Source organism: Diabrotica virgifera, chromosome 2 (genome assembly GCF_917563875.1).
Source record: "Diabrotica virgifera virgifera chromosome 2, PGI_DIABVI_V3a".
Classification (NCBI taxonomy): domain Eukaryota; kingdom Metazoa; phylum Arthropoda; class Insecta; order Coleoptera; family Chrysomelidae; genus Diabrotica; species Diabrotica virgifera.
This window is the reverse complement of record NC_065444.1, coordinates 59,943,204-59,955,426: the sequence shown is the minus strand read 5'-3', so window position 1 is coordinate 59,955,426 and position 12,223 is coordinate 59,943,204. Positions and strand designations below refer to the sequence as shown.

The 12,223-nt window shown below is 33.4% G+C and overlaps 1 protein-coding gene across 1 annotated transcript in view; it reads left to right on the top strand.

Moving 5' to 3' along the window:
* The window catches only part of LOC114337373 (integumentary mucin C.1-like), a 103,702-nt gene that overhangs the window by 13,800 nt on the left and 77,679 nt on the right, over window positions 1-12,223 (top strand). The window lies entirely within an intron of this gene.

Below are 12,223 nucleotides of genomic sequence, written 5' to 3'. Positions count from 1 at the left end.
TCTTGGAAGGTTTCACTTTATTTTTCGTTTGATTTACTTTTTCCATTTTGTTAAACTATGGATAATATTTTTATATTAAAAAATCCTCCTAAAACTTTATATACTCACATTAGAATTCGAAATATTTTTACGTAAAATATACTTACCGACCTACATATAACACCTACTCACAATTAACAACAATCTATTCTTTCAAAGAGGCCAACAACTTATACAACAACAATAAATTAACTATCAATAAACACTACTTTCCTACGAAACAACAAGAACGAATTCTTAAATTAACACACTACTGCACTGAACAGATATCGATAAAGATGACAGAACAGATTAGAGAAAATCTGACGCAGGTTTGTCAAAATGACAGTGATAATTTCTCTATGTTGTCTAATTAGTTATTTAGTTATAACATGTTCGATTTCTTGTTAGAAATAAAACATTTTAGTAGTTCCAAGATTACACAAAATCTAGGCATGGGATAAAAAAGTTTATTTGGAGAAAGTTTTTTTTTTCTTCTTAATGGCGGTACAGGCTCCTTTTTTCAATATTTTATTTAGTTATAGAGTAATTTCGACGTACTAACATATTTCTGGAATTGGGCTCTGTACCGCCATTCTTTATTATATTACGAATATGTGTGCCAAATATCTCAACAAAATATTCAAAATTACAGCCGCAATCTTGGATCGCGTTTGTTGCTACCTGTTGATCGCTACTGTAGCCTGTTAAAAATAATATACACTAATTTAAATTAAGAAACCTTCATTATTAGAACCATTCTCTCTTAACATCCTGAATCTCTGCCTTCTACAATTTACAAAGCATAGAGACGACGAAAATAGAAAACGGAAAGGATTCTACAATATGCAATCACATTCCGTTTTCCTTCATCTAGGAAAATGTACAAGAAATGGGTGTTAGTACTCACCATCTGAATAAAGATAGAAGTTAATTAAATGCAATTTACGTTTTATTCCGATTCAGAGGCATTGCATAATCTACAGACAGCGCTGTTTATGGTATAACCTTCGTCAGTACAGATGCTTGCCTGCCTCTGAATCAACACAAAACTAAATTGCCTTTTTAAGGGAAATTTCAAAAATAGATTGAAATCCACTGCCGCGACATCTATTAACCCTGGATTGCTACACTTATTTTCTAAACTCAATCTGCTACACAGGGGTACAGTGGTACCCCAAATAAAATCGACCTAAAAATATTTATATGTGTATATTGAAGAACGTATGACAAAAACAATCGTTAACATTACATGTTAAGAGTCTATTTTGTATACAAAAATATTTTATTATGTTATTATCCACAAGTTAGGCATATTTTTTTGATGCTGCAAACAAATGAATTTTTTGCATAGGGCACAGCTAACTCTGGATTTCCGATCTTCGCTTCTGGGACAAAATGTGCATCTGCCTGTGGTAGCAACCGGTCTTGTTGGTACTTCTACTGGATTAGGTATTTTTAGTACATTGCAAATAATTTCTCGAAGTTCACGCCTCAAAGTTGAACATTCCAAACGACTTTCCATTTGAGGTTTCACTAAATCAAGTGTCAGTTTTTTTAGGTAAGCTCTTCTGTTGACAAGAATTTAATTTTCTGGCGCATTAGAACCACGTAAAAGGATCATCGAGTTATATCCCACAATGTTGAGCAGATTGTAAAAAAGGCATAATGGCCAACGACGCGTCTTTCTATTAGTCTTTCTATAAACATACGCTGGGGTACAAATTTATCCCCCTTGGTTATCCGAAGGTTAACATGATGTACGAGATTATAATGATTATAATTTCAATAGTTTAGCAAAAAATTGAACTTACATATCAGAACAAAGAAATATATTATTCTGCTACACTGGGGTACACGTATACCCCGGACCTCAAATATCTCAAGAACTAAAAATGCACAGTGCGTTATCAATATCACATCTAAACTGCCGTCACGAAAGATGAAACTACCGAGGTTCTCATGACCGCAGCCCCCACTCCCGCAAATTGGTGTAACTTTTAAACACGTTTGGGGTACAAATGTACCCCAGGTAGCTTTCCAGGGCTAAAGAAAATGGGAGGGTCTCAGATACAGAATACATTATTAAAAATAATATACTTACACTAATTTAAATCAAGAGACCTTCATTATTAGAACCATTCTCTGTTAACATCCTGCCTGAATCTGTGCCTTCTACAATTTACAAGGCATAGAGGCTCGAAAATAGAAAACGGAAAGGATTCTGTAAGAAAATATGCAATCACATTCAGTTTTCCTTCATCTAGGAAAAGGTACAAGAAATGGTCCTTAGTACTCATCTATAGAAGTGAATTAAAGGCAATTTACGTTTTATTCCGATTCAGAGGTAAAGCATAATCTTCAGACAGCGCTGTTTCTGGTATAACCTTGGTCAGTACAGATTAACATTAATGGATTTTGAACCAATTGATTATTTTTCATAAAGTCCTAGGTTTTCACCCAACGTGGGCGGAAGGAGAACTGAAAGTCGATATTTGAACTTGAACTCTTCGTGTAACATTTCGTCGATTGATACCTATACCAGGAGTCACCAATTAGTTTCCCTGAGGGTCCTTTTCGAAAACCTATGACACTTCCGGGGTCCGGATTTATGCTGCCTGTGTCTGGCTGTTCTGATTCGGTTTCTTTGCGGATTCTTGTTAAAAAATATCCCCAATAAACAAATCAGAAGGGTGCCGGGCGAAATATTTGGGCAGAAATTGTTTAACATTTTTTTTAACAAATTCAAAACATCACCTTTTCTTGCCCCCTAAAATAAGTTTTTAGTATTTTTGGGTCATCTTAAACAAAAAATATCTGTCACTTTATTAAAACAGTTTTCAAGCATCGCAAATGCATATTTTTGCGTTTTTCAGATTTTAAATCGCTTATAACTCGAAAACTATCAACTTTTCAGAAATATGACAAGAGACCTTTTTTGTTTACAATTACCCAAGAAACCTAAAAATATATTTTTCGAGGCAAAAAAGAAATTTTGCATTTGCTTAAAAAATGTTTCACCCTTCTGATTTGTTTAAAGGGGACATTTTTGAACAGGAATACGCAAAGAAATCGAGTCAGAAACATTTTTCATACGAAAGTGGCCTCACACATGGACTAATATGGAAAGGAAAACTAATAATATCTGATTGTTTTTTGGTTACTGTATTTCCTGTAAGTTTTCCTGGTACAATAAATAAAATATAAATTCATTGTTTTGATGTTACAAGCATAACAGCAGTATTGCAAATTGTTACTGAGAGTATTTTAAAAGTTAGGAATTTGTATTTTGAATGCTAATGAAGTTTTTAGACATCTTCAATTTTGTAGAAAGGAAACTGAGGAATTTAAAATAAATAATCATAATACAAAATGCTAATTAACATGTTATCTTTTCTACATTAGTTTCAATGCAAGGTGTTTGTTGCAAACTTATTAAATCTGAAAATTATTTTAATTAAATGCACATCTGGAAAGTACTCCTACTTAACATATAGTAGAGAGGAAATGAATATAAAAAATGCACATGATTATTTCATTCATAGGAGATTCCGACCAATAGAAAGCTACATAAATCTAAATTAAATTGATAATTTTTGATAATTTCCCGTCGTCAAGTATATTACGTCAGATGCCCTTCGTTGCTACGAAAAAATACGTTCAGTGACATTAATGGCAATTAATATTTTAAAAATTATAAAAGTGATGACTTTCAACCGTCAAATTAATATTTATAACAACTGTGTGTTTAATTGTACTAATCTGTACTTACATAAATAAATTACAATAAAATTTTGCACAGTTTTGGTTTTGAACAGTTTTATTCATGAAATAATCGCAACAAATTGCACTCGATCTCTAAAATTAATATAGAATTTTTGCCCTCGTGACACTTTGACATAATTTCACTCGCCTTCGGCTCGTGAAATTAAAACTGTCGAAGTGTCACTCGGGAAAAATTCAATAATTTTAGAGCTCTTGTACAATTACTACTGATTATTTCATTATTAGGAGATTCTGACCAATAGAAAGCTACAGAAATCTAATTTAAATTAATAATTTTTGATAATTGCCCGTCGTCAAGTATATTACGTCAGATGCCCTTCGTTGCTACGAAAAAATACATTCAGTGACATTAATGACAATTAATGTTTTAAAAATTATAAAAGTGATGACTTTTAACCGTAAAATATTTATAACAACTGTGTGTTTAATTGTACTAATTTGTACTTACATAAATAAATTACAATAAAATTTTGGTTTTGAACAGTTTTATTCATGAAATAATCGCAACAAATTGCACTCGATCTCTAAAATTAATATAGAATTTTTGCCCTCGTGACACTTTGACATAATTTCACTCGCCTTCGGCTTGTGAAATTTAGGGCCGGTTGTTCGAAAGCTAATCAACAATGATCACTATCAAATATTTCATTACTGTCACCAACTGTCAATGTCAACTTTGATTGGGTTGCTGAAAACATAATTTATTATAATTATGAGATTAGTTAATCAATTAACAATAAGTATTAACATATTTGATTAACTAATTTCATAATTGTAATCCATAATTATGTTTTCAGCAACCCAAACAAAGTTGACATTGACAGTTGTGACAGTAATTAAATATTTGATAATGATCATTTTTGACTAGCGTTCGAACAACCGGCCCTAAAACTGTCAAAGTGTCACTCGGGAAAAATTCAATAATTTTAGAGCTCTTGTGCAATTACTACTGAAAATTTTATATTACAGTTTACTTAGTTTTAAAATTAATGATTAGTAATTATAACAATAAGGCAACTCTTTAAATAATTAAATTTTTAGAGAGAAAAATGACATTTTTTGTGTACAACGTGTCTTTGGAGTGAGTTTAGTGCAACTGTGTCTCATTAGGGAGTTGAGATATTCATCTGTTAAGTGAGATCTCTACCGATTTTTAATAAAGTTCATTCTTGATAAAGCGACTTCGCACACATTAGTTGAGCCAAACATAGTACACAATTTCATGGCCAAACATTTTCAAAATTGCCAAACACTAGGTATATTCTAAATTTATTGACGGTCCGCACAAAACTAGTACACGGTCCGGATACGGACCGCGGTCCGCTAATTGGTGACCTCTGACCTATACGATGTCACTAATTTTGAGTCATTTTGCCAAACTTCCGGTCATACCTTTTTAACCAGAAATAACTTCTTCTTTCTCGAAACTCCTTAAGCTCCTTAGGGGCGTCGGAGGTTTTATTCATCTTCTATCCATCTCTTCCATTCCTTGCGGTCCTTTGCTAACTCTTTCATTTGTTGATGTGTTTTTCCTTTTTCCTGTCCAATTTCTATAATCTGATCGATCCATCTCTTCCTTGGCCTCCCTTTCCTTCTTTTACCATATCTTTTCGATTCCATCACCTGCTTTGGTAGTATTCCCTGGTCCATTCTGTTAATGTGTCCATACCATTTTAATTTTCTTTTTTGTATCTTGGTTATTATCGATTCCTGTTTCAGTCTTTTTCTAATATCTTCATTTCTTATTCTGTCCAATTTCGTTTTTCCTGCTATTTTTCTTGGCTGCTTCATCTCCGCTGCGTTTATTGTACTGTCTATTTTTGCATTGTTTACCCATGTCTCACTTGCATATATTAAAGTTGGCACAGAGATTGCGTTGTATACCTTCAGCTTTATTTCTTTATCTATTTCTTCCTTTCCAAATATTGTTTTATTTAGTGCATAGTAGATCTTATTTGCTTTTTTCGCTCTGTATGAGATTTCTTGATCTATCTTTCCATCCTCTGATATTATTACTCCAAGGTATTCAAACGTCGAGACTGTTTCTATTATTTCGTTTTTGCACCTAAATATCGTTTGGTTTATTTCTTCCCTTTTCTTTTGGGTTACTATCATGGTCTTCGTTTTCTTTACATTTACCTCCATTTTCAAATTTTCTATTTCCTCCACCCATATATTGATTAGATTTTGCATTTTCTCTTTATTGTCTGCTATTATTACTAAGTCATCTGCATATAGTAATCCCTCCATTCTCACTGGTACTAAATTCCTGTACCCTATTATTGACTGTAATTGCCTTGACCTTCTTTTAGCGCTCTTCATTAATCTATCCATTACTAATATCATTGTATAACTAGACCAATAAATAAACAATGTGTAAATAAACAATGCTAATATAAACAAAACTGGGCTGAGACTGTCCCCCTGTTTTATTCCTCTCATTAGGTTTATTTTTGGCGATCTGTTTCCATTTATTTGTACTTTAGCAAGTACGTTTCTATACGTACTTTTTACCACGCTTACTATCTTTTGCGGGATTTGCAGATCTTCCATTACTGACCATATTACTTCTCTATTTATAGAATCAAAAGCAGCTTTAATATCTATAAACGTAATATATAAGTCTTCTCCTATTTCGTTTTTCCTTTCAATTATATTTCTCAGTATGTATATATTATCTGTTGTTCCTCTTTCCTTCCTAAATGCCGCTTGTTCATCTTCTAGTTTTCCTTCCAGTTCTTTCCTGAGCTTCCTTTCTATTATCCCGGTGTAGACTTTATATGCCACTGATGATAAGCATATAGCCCTATAGTTATCACATTCCGCTTCATCTCCTTTCTTGTGTATTGGTATCAATAAATTTTCTTCCCAGTCTTCCGGTATCTTTTCTGTTCTCCATGCTTCCCTCATTATTTCCAGCAGCCAAAGCTTGCCTCGTTCTCCCACGTACTTCATCATCTCCGGATCTATGTCATCGGCACCTCCCGCTTTTCCAATCTTTATTCTTGCCAAATCCTTCTTCAATATCTTTGATATGAATTTCGTCTACTCGATTGTCTCTATCCACTTCTCTTGCCTGCTGTCCTCTCTCCTCATCTTGTTGGTTACTTGCCTCGAATTTTTCTTTATAGTGCTTATTCCATATGGTTAGTATGTCTTGTATGTTTGTTTTCAATTCATTTCGCTCATTTCTAATTCCTCTTATTTGTTTCCTTTTTGTTTCTTTCATGCTTCTTATTTTATTCCAAAACTGTTTATTGTTATTCCCAAAACCTTCGTTCAATTCTTCACCGAATTCCTTCCAGCTCTTCTTCTTCGCATCTTTTACTAGTTCTTTCACTATATTTCTCTGTCTTCTGTATTCGTCTCTGTCTTGCTCTTCATGTGTGTTTATGTATCGCTTCCACATTTCTTTCTTCCTTTTTACAGCTTGTTTTATCTCCTTATTCCACCATTCAGTTCTTTTATTATTCTTACCATTCTTTCTTATTCCACATACTTGTTTCGCAGTGTTCCATAACGTGTCTCTCAATTTTTTCCATCTCTCTTCCATATTTCATATTTCCTCCTTGTTTTCATACTGTTCCAGTATTTTATCTGTCTCACTTTGGTATAACTTCCTCATTTCCATATTTTTCATCTTATATATTGCTATTCTTGTATATTGAGGACTCTCTATTATTTCCATTAGTTTCATGTTTATCTCTGCCGTCACTAGTCTGTGTTGGTTACCGAGTTCGGCTTCGTTCTCTGTTTTTATATTCTGTATCGTTATTTCTGCGTCTCGAGGATATACTATGTAGTCAATTATGCTTCTCGCATTTCTTTCTTCTGCTACGTATGTATATTTTTCGTTTCTCGGTGGATACCAGAAAGAATTACCTATTAACAAGTCATTTATTTGGCAGAACCTTATCATTCTTCTACCATCTCTATTTATCGTATTTTCTCCATACCTTCCCAAGCAGCCTAATGCCATATTTTTCATCATTTCCTATTCGTGCATTCCAGTCTCCTAGTAAAATGATGTTTTTGCTTTCCTCTTGTATCTCATCAATAAGTTTCTGTATCTTATCATAGAATAGTTCTATTTTTTTCCGCTCTGTTCCTTCTACCGGTGCATATACCTGTATTATGTGACATTCTTTTTCTTCTAACTCTATTTTTATGTATATGGTTCTTGATGAGACTGGTTTGAATTTTGTTATTCTTCTATTCATTTCTTTCGTTACAACTATTCACACGCCTTCTTTTGCCCTTTGTCCTATCTGAACTCCAGAATAGTATAGTATGTGCTGCCCTCCAATATCAACAAATCCATTTCCTACTTTTTTCGTCTTGCTTACTCCTACTCCTATCAACTGCAGCTCAAATCTTTCCATTTCCTCTGTTAATTCACGTTCCTTTCCTGTTATTGAGGTTATATTCCATGTACCTATTCTCGTTTGACATTTGTTTTCATTTTTCTTTTCTTCCTTGTTATTAATTTTCCTCGTTATTTGCTCTTTCATATTACTGGATGTTCCATGTCCTTTCCTGGTCGTCATCAAAGTCTCTCCGTCCAATTCGCTTATCAGTTTTTTGAATGGATTGTTCCTGAGTATTTGTTGCTTATCTCAGGTATTAGTTTATCCGCATCATTGTCCCATATCCATTCTTCGTTATCTATTATCATTTTTTGAAACCTTACTTTGACTTTCTTCCCCTTGCTTCTTTCTTCTTTTGCCTTTATTCTTATTTGTCCTTGTATATCCCTCCCTTTCTTGCTCATGTTCTCGTTAATATATATTTTTCCTTGTCTGTACCCTCTTAGTTTGATTTTATTCTTCATGACATTATATTTTTCAGACTCGTTGCTTAGCTTGATCAAACAGGTTTTACTGCCTAACTTTTTAGCATGTGCTACTGTTACTTGCACTCCTAGCTTGTTATCTAGGAAAGTTTTCATTTCCTCTTTTAGAATGCTGTGTTCATCCGTCTTGACATTTAGGCCTTGGATTACGATGTTATTTCTCCTTTCTTTGTTTTTTAATTTGTCTAATCTATTATTTATCATGGTTATATGATTTTTCAGTATCTTGTTTTCTTCTTTAATTAATTCATTCTCTTTCACTATTTCCTTCATCTCATTAAAATACTGCTTATTGACCTCCTTTATATCTTTTATTTCTTGATGCACAGCTTTTACCATCTCCAACAACGCCTCCATTTGTTTCTCCATTTTTATTTGAATGGAATCAGGTTAGGCATCCACCGCGTCTCGAGTGCAGTTCATAAGGCGTGAACCCTACTCAATTCAAGCTCACCCTTCCCTGTCTTCCGAGCTGGCCGTGTCTACCTTCCTAAAACCTCAAAATATTTTCTCTATTTTTGATGTTGTCTGCCGTATTTGAAATATCTCTTAGGCCGGCCCTGTTTTCTTTCCACTTCCAAATAATGTGGTTCTTATCAGTACTGATGTCGCTTTTCTGCTTTTTATTTTGGCTCAGCTGACGGCGTTTATTATTGTCTAAATTAATTAAATGTATTTAAATTCGTTCTACTTACAGTTTTTACCGCTTTTGTTTTCTACATGCAATCTATGCTATGGCACTTAACTATACAATCGGTCTAATGAATTAAAATACACCAATAACCTTCCAAAAATTGGATTTGATTAGGAGCACTTTATACACAGCTAATCGCTTTCCACTCGCAGGACCGTTCAACCAGAAACAGAAATAACAAAAACCAGAACTATGTAAGCATTCGAGCTCGACTTTTCAATATGCGATGATTGATAGATATATCATATGTACTATTTCTGCGACTATAATGTGGCACTTCCGATTACACCTTTTAACCGGAAGTATATATTTATTTTTATCTTGCTAATGTACGTCGAGTAATATATCGCTTGTACTATTTCGGCGATTTTAAAACAGTACTTCCAGTTACAACTCTGCAACCGGAAGTTCGAGGTTAAATTTCTCATCTTTAATACCATCATTGAGTCATAAGCTCTCACTCTACGCCTCATTTGGCACTCTATCAATCCTAATAAGGTAGGACTTATGAATAACGCTATCCTAGCCCTTATTTCTATTGTACCTATATCATTATTTTCTGAAATCCAGGTTCCCAGGAATATGTATTTATGTACCCCTTCCTTATCTCCCAAATATACAGGGTGTCCCGAAAAGATTGGTCATAAATTATACCACATATTCTGGGGTCAAAAATAGTTCGATTGAACCTAACTTACCTTAGTACAAATGTGCTCACAAAAAAAGTTACAGCTCTTTGAAGTTACAAAATGAAAATCGATTTTTTTCAATATATCGAAAACTATTAGAGATTTTTTATTGAAAATGGACATGTATCATTCTTATGAAAGGAATATCTTAAAACAAAATTATAGTGAAATTTGTCCGCCCCATAAAAAATTTATGAGGATTTGGTTCCCTTAAACTCCCCCAAACTTTTGTGTACGTTCCAATTAATTCATTATTGTGGTACCATTAGTTAAACACAACGTTTTTAAAACTTTTTTGCCTCCTAGTATTTTTTCGATAAGCCATTTTTTATCGAAATGCGGCTTCTTTTTCAATATATTTACGTAAAAATTTTATGGGGGTTTTGTTCCTTTAAACCCCCCAAATGTTTGTGTACGTTCCAATTAAACTATTATTATGGTACCATTAGTTAAACACAGTGTTTTTAAAACTTTTACCTCTTAGTCTTTTTTCCATAAGTCACCTTTTATCGAGATGTAGCTTCTTTTTCAAAATATACCTAAAAATGTAAATTATAAATAAATTTTCAAATTATTAACAGGTCTCTATAATCGTACTTAACTATATATAAATATGTGGTGGATTCGACAAATATTCAAAATATCTCGATAAACACTAGCTTATCGAAAAAGTTCTAAGGGGCAAAAAAGTTTTAAAAACATTGTGTTCAACTAATGGTGCCACAAAATAATTTAATTGGAACGTACACAAAAGTTTGGGGGGGTTTAAGGGAACAAAACCCCCATAAAATTTTTATGGGGTGCACAAATTTCACTTTAATTTTTTTTAAGATGTTGCTGCCATAAAAATACCACATGCCTATTTTCAATAAAAAATCTCTGAGAGTTTTCGATATATGAAAAAAAATCGATTTTCATTTTGTAACTTCAAAGGGCTGTAACTTTTTTTGTGTGCACTATTGTATATAGGTAAGTGAGGTTCAATTAACCTATTTTTGACCCCAGAATCTGTAGTATAATTTATGACCAATCTTTTCGGGACACCCTGCATATTTGTTTGTATATTTGTTTTCTTCTTTATTACTAGGGATGGCGGTTGTTGACAAAACACCGGTTATTTATATACCGGTTATACCGGTTTTTTTAACTACGGTTTAACCTGCCTGTTATAACCGGTCAAAAAAACCGGTTGTTCCAAAAACCGGTATTCGGTTTTTTTCAGTCACAGCTAATACCCAATAGGAAACATTTACATTGCACTTTCGTTCGAATGGATATCAGTCGAAATTAGTATAGAAATCAGTCATCAGTGTTGTAAAATCGATTTCAGTCAGCTAAAAATTTCTCATTTACGCGCGGGGGGCGAAACATTTTCTCATTTTTCTCTGAATTCAGTATTTTTTCCACTTATCCGGTTTTTCACCGGTTATTATTTTAAGAAGAAAAAACCGGTTATAACCGGGACAAAAAAACAACCGGAAAACCGATTATTTCAGAGGAAAAACCGGTTTTAGGTTATAACCGGTAGGTTTTTCCCATCCCTAGTTATTACCATTTTTAGTCTTTTTTATATTTATTTTTAGTCCATATTTTTCACAGAAACTGTTTGTCGTTTTTAGTATTACTTGCAGTTGTTCAGCAGACCTTGTCATAATCACGGTGTCAAGGTGTCATTTGCATATCTTGTGCTGTTTATGTCGTTAATAATTCTTCCCTTAATTATTATTCCTTAACTTTCTGATAGAACCTGATGCTTTTTCAAAAGTGGATTTACCTAGATACATTGAATAGTACTGGATACATAATACATCCCTGCGTAACTCCTCTAATGATTTCCATTTCTGAAATGGGTACGGTATCTATTAAAATTTGTTCTCTCTGTTTCTAGTAATGGTTTTTATTATTCATAAAATCACTTTTATCTATTTGTATTTAGAATTGAGTAGGACGTATTGGGTGAAAAAGTTCTGCTGATACCCGACACCACACGTTCAATGACAAATAAGGGACGTCTTATGGCTTTTTTTGGTCCTGGTTTACCCAGATCTCTTATATCAAGGCTAAATCGAACCTTCTCTAGGTTCAAGAAAGTTATTCATTTCGGAGTAGACTTTAGAACCATCTCTTTTCTCTCAGTGTAAGTACATATTGTTCCCACGAATTGGGACGAGATTTTGTCCAACA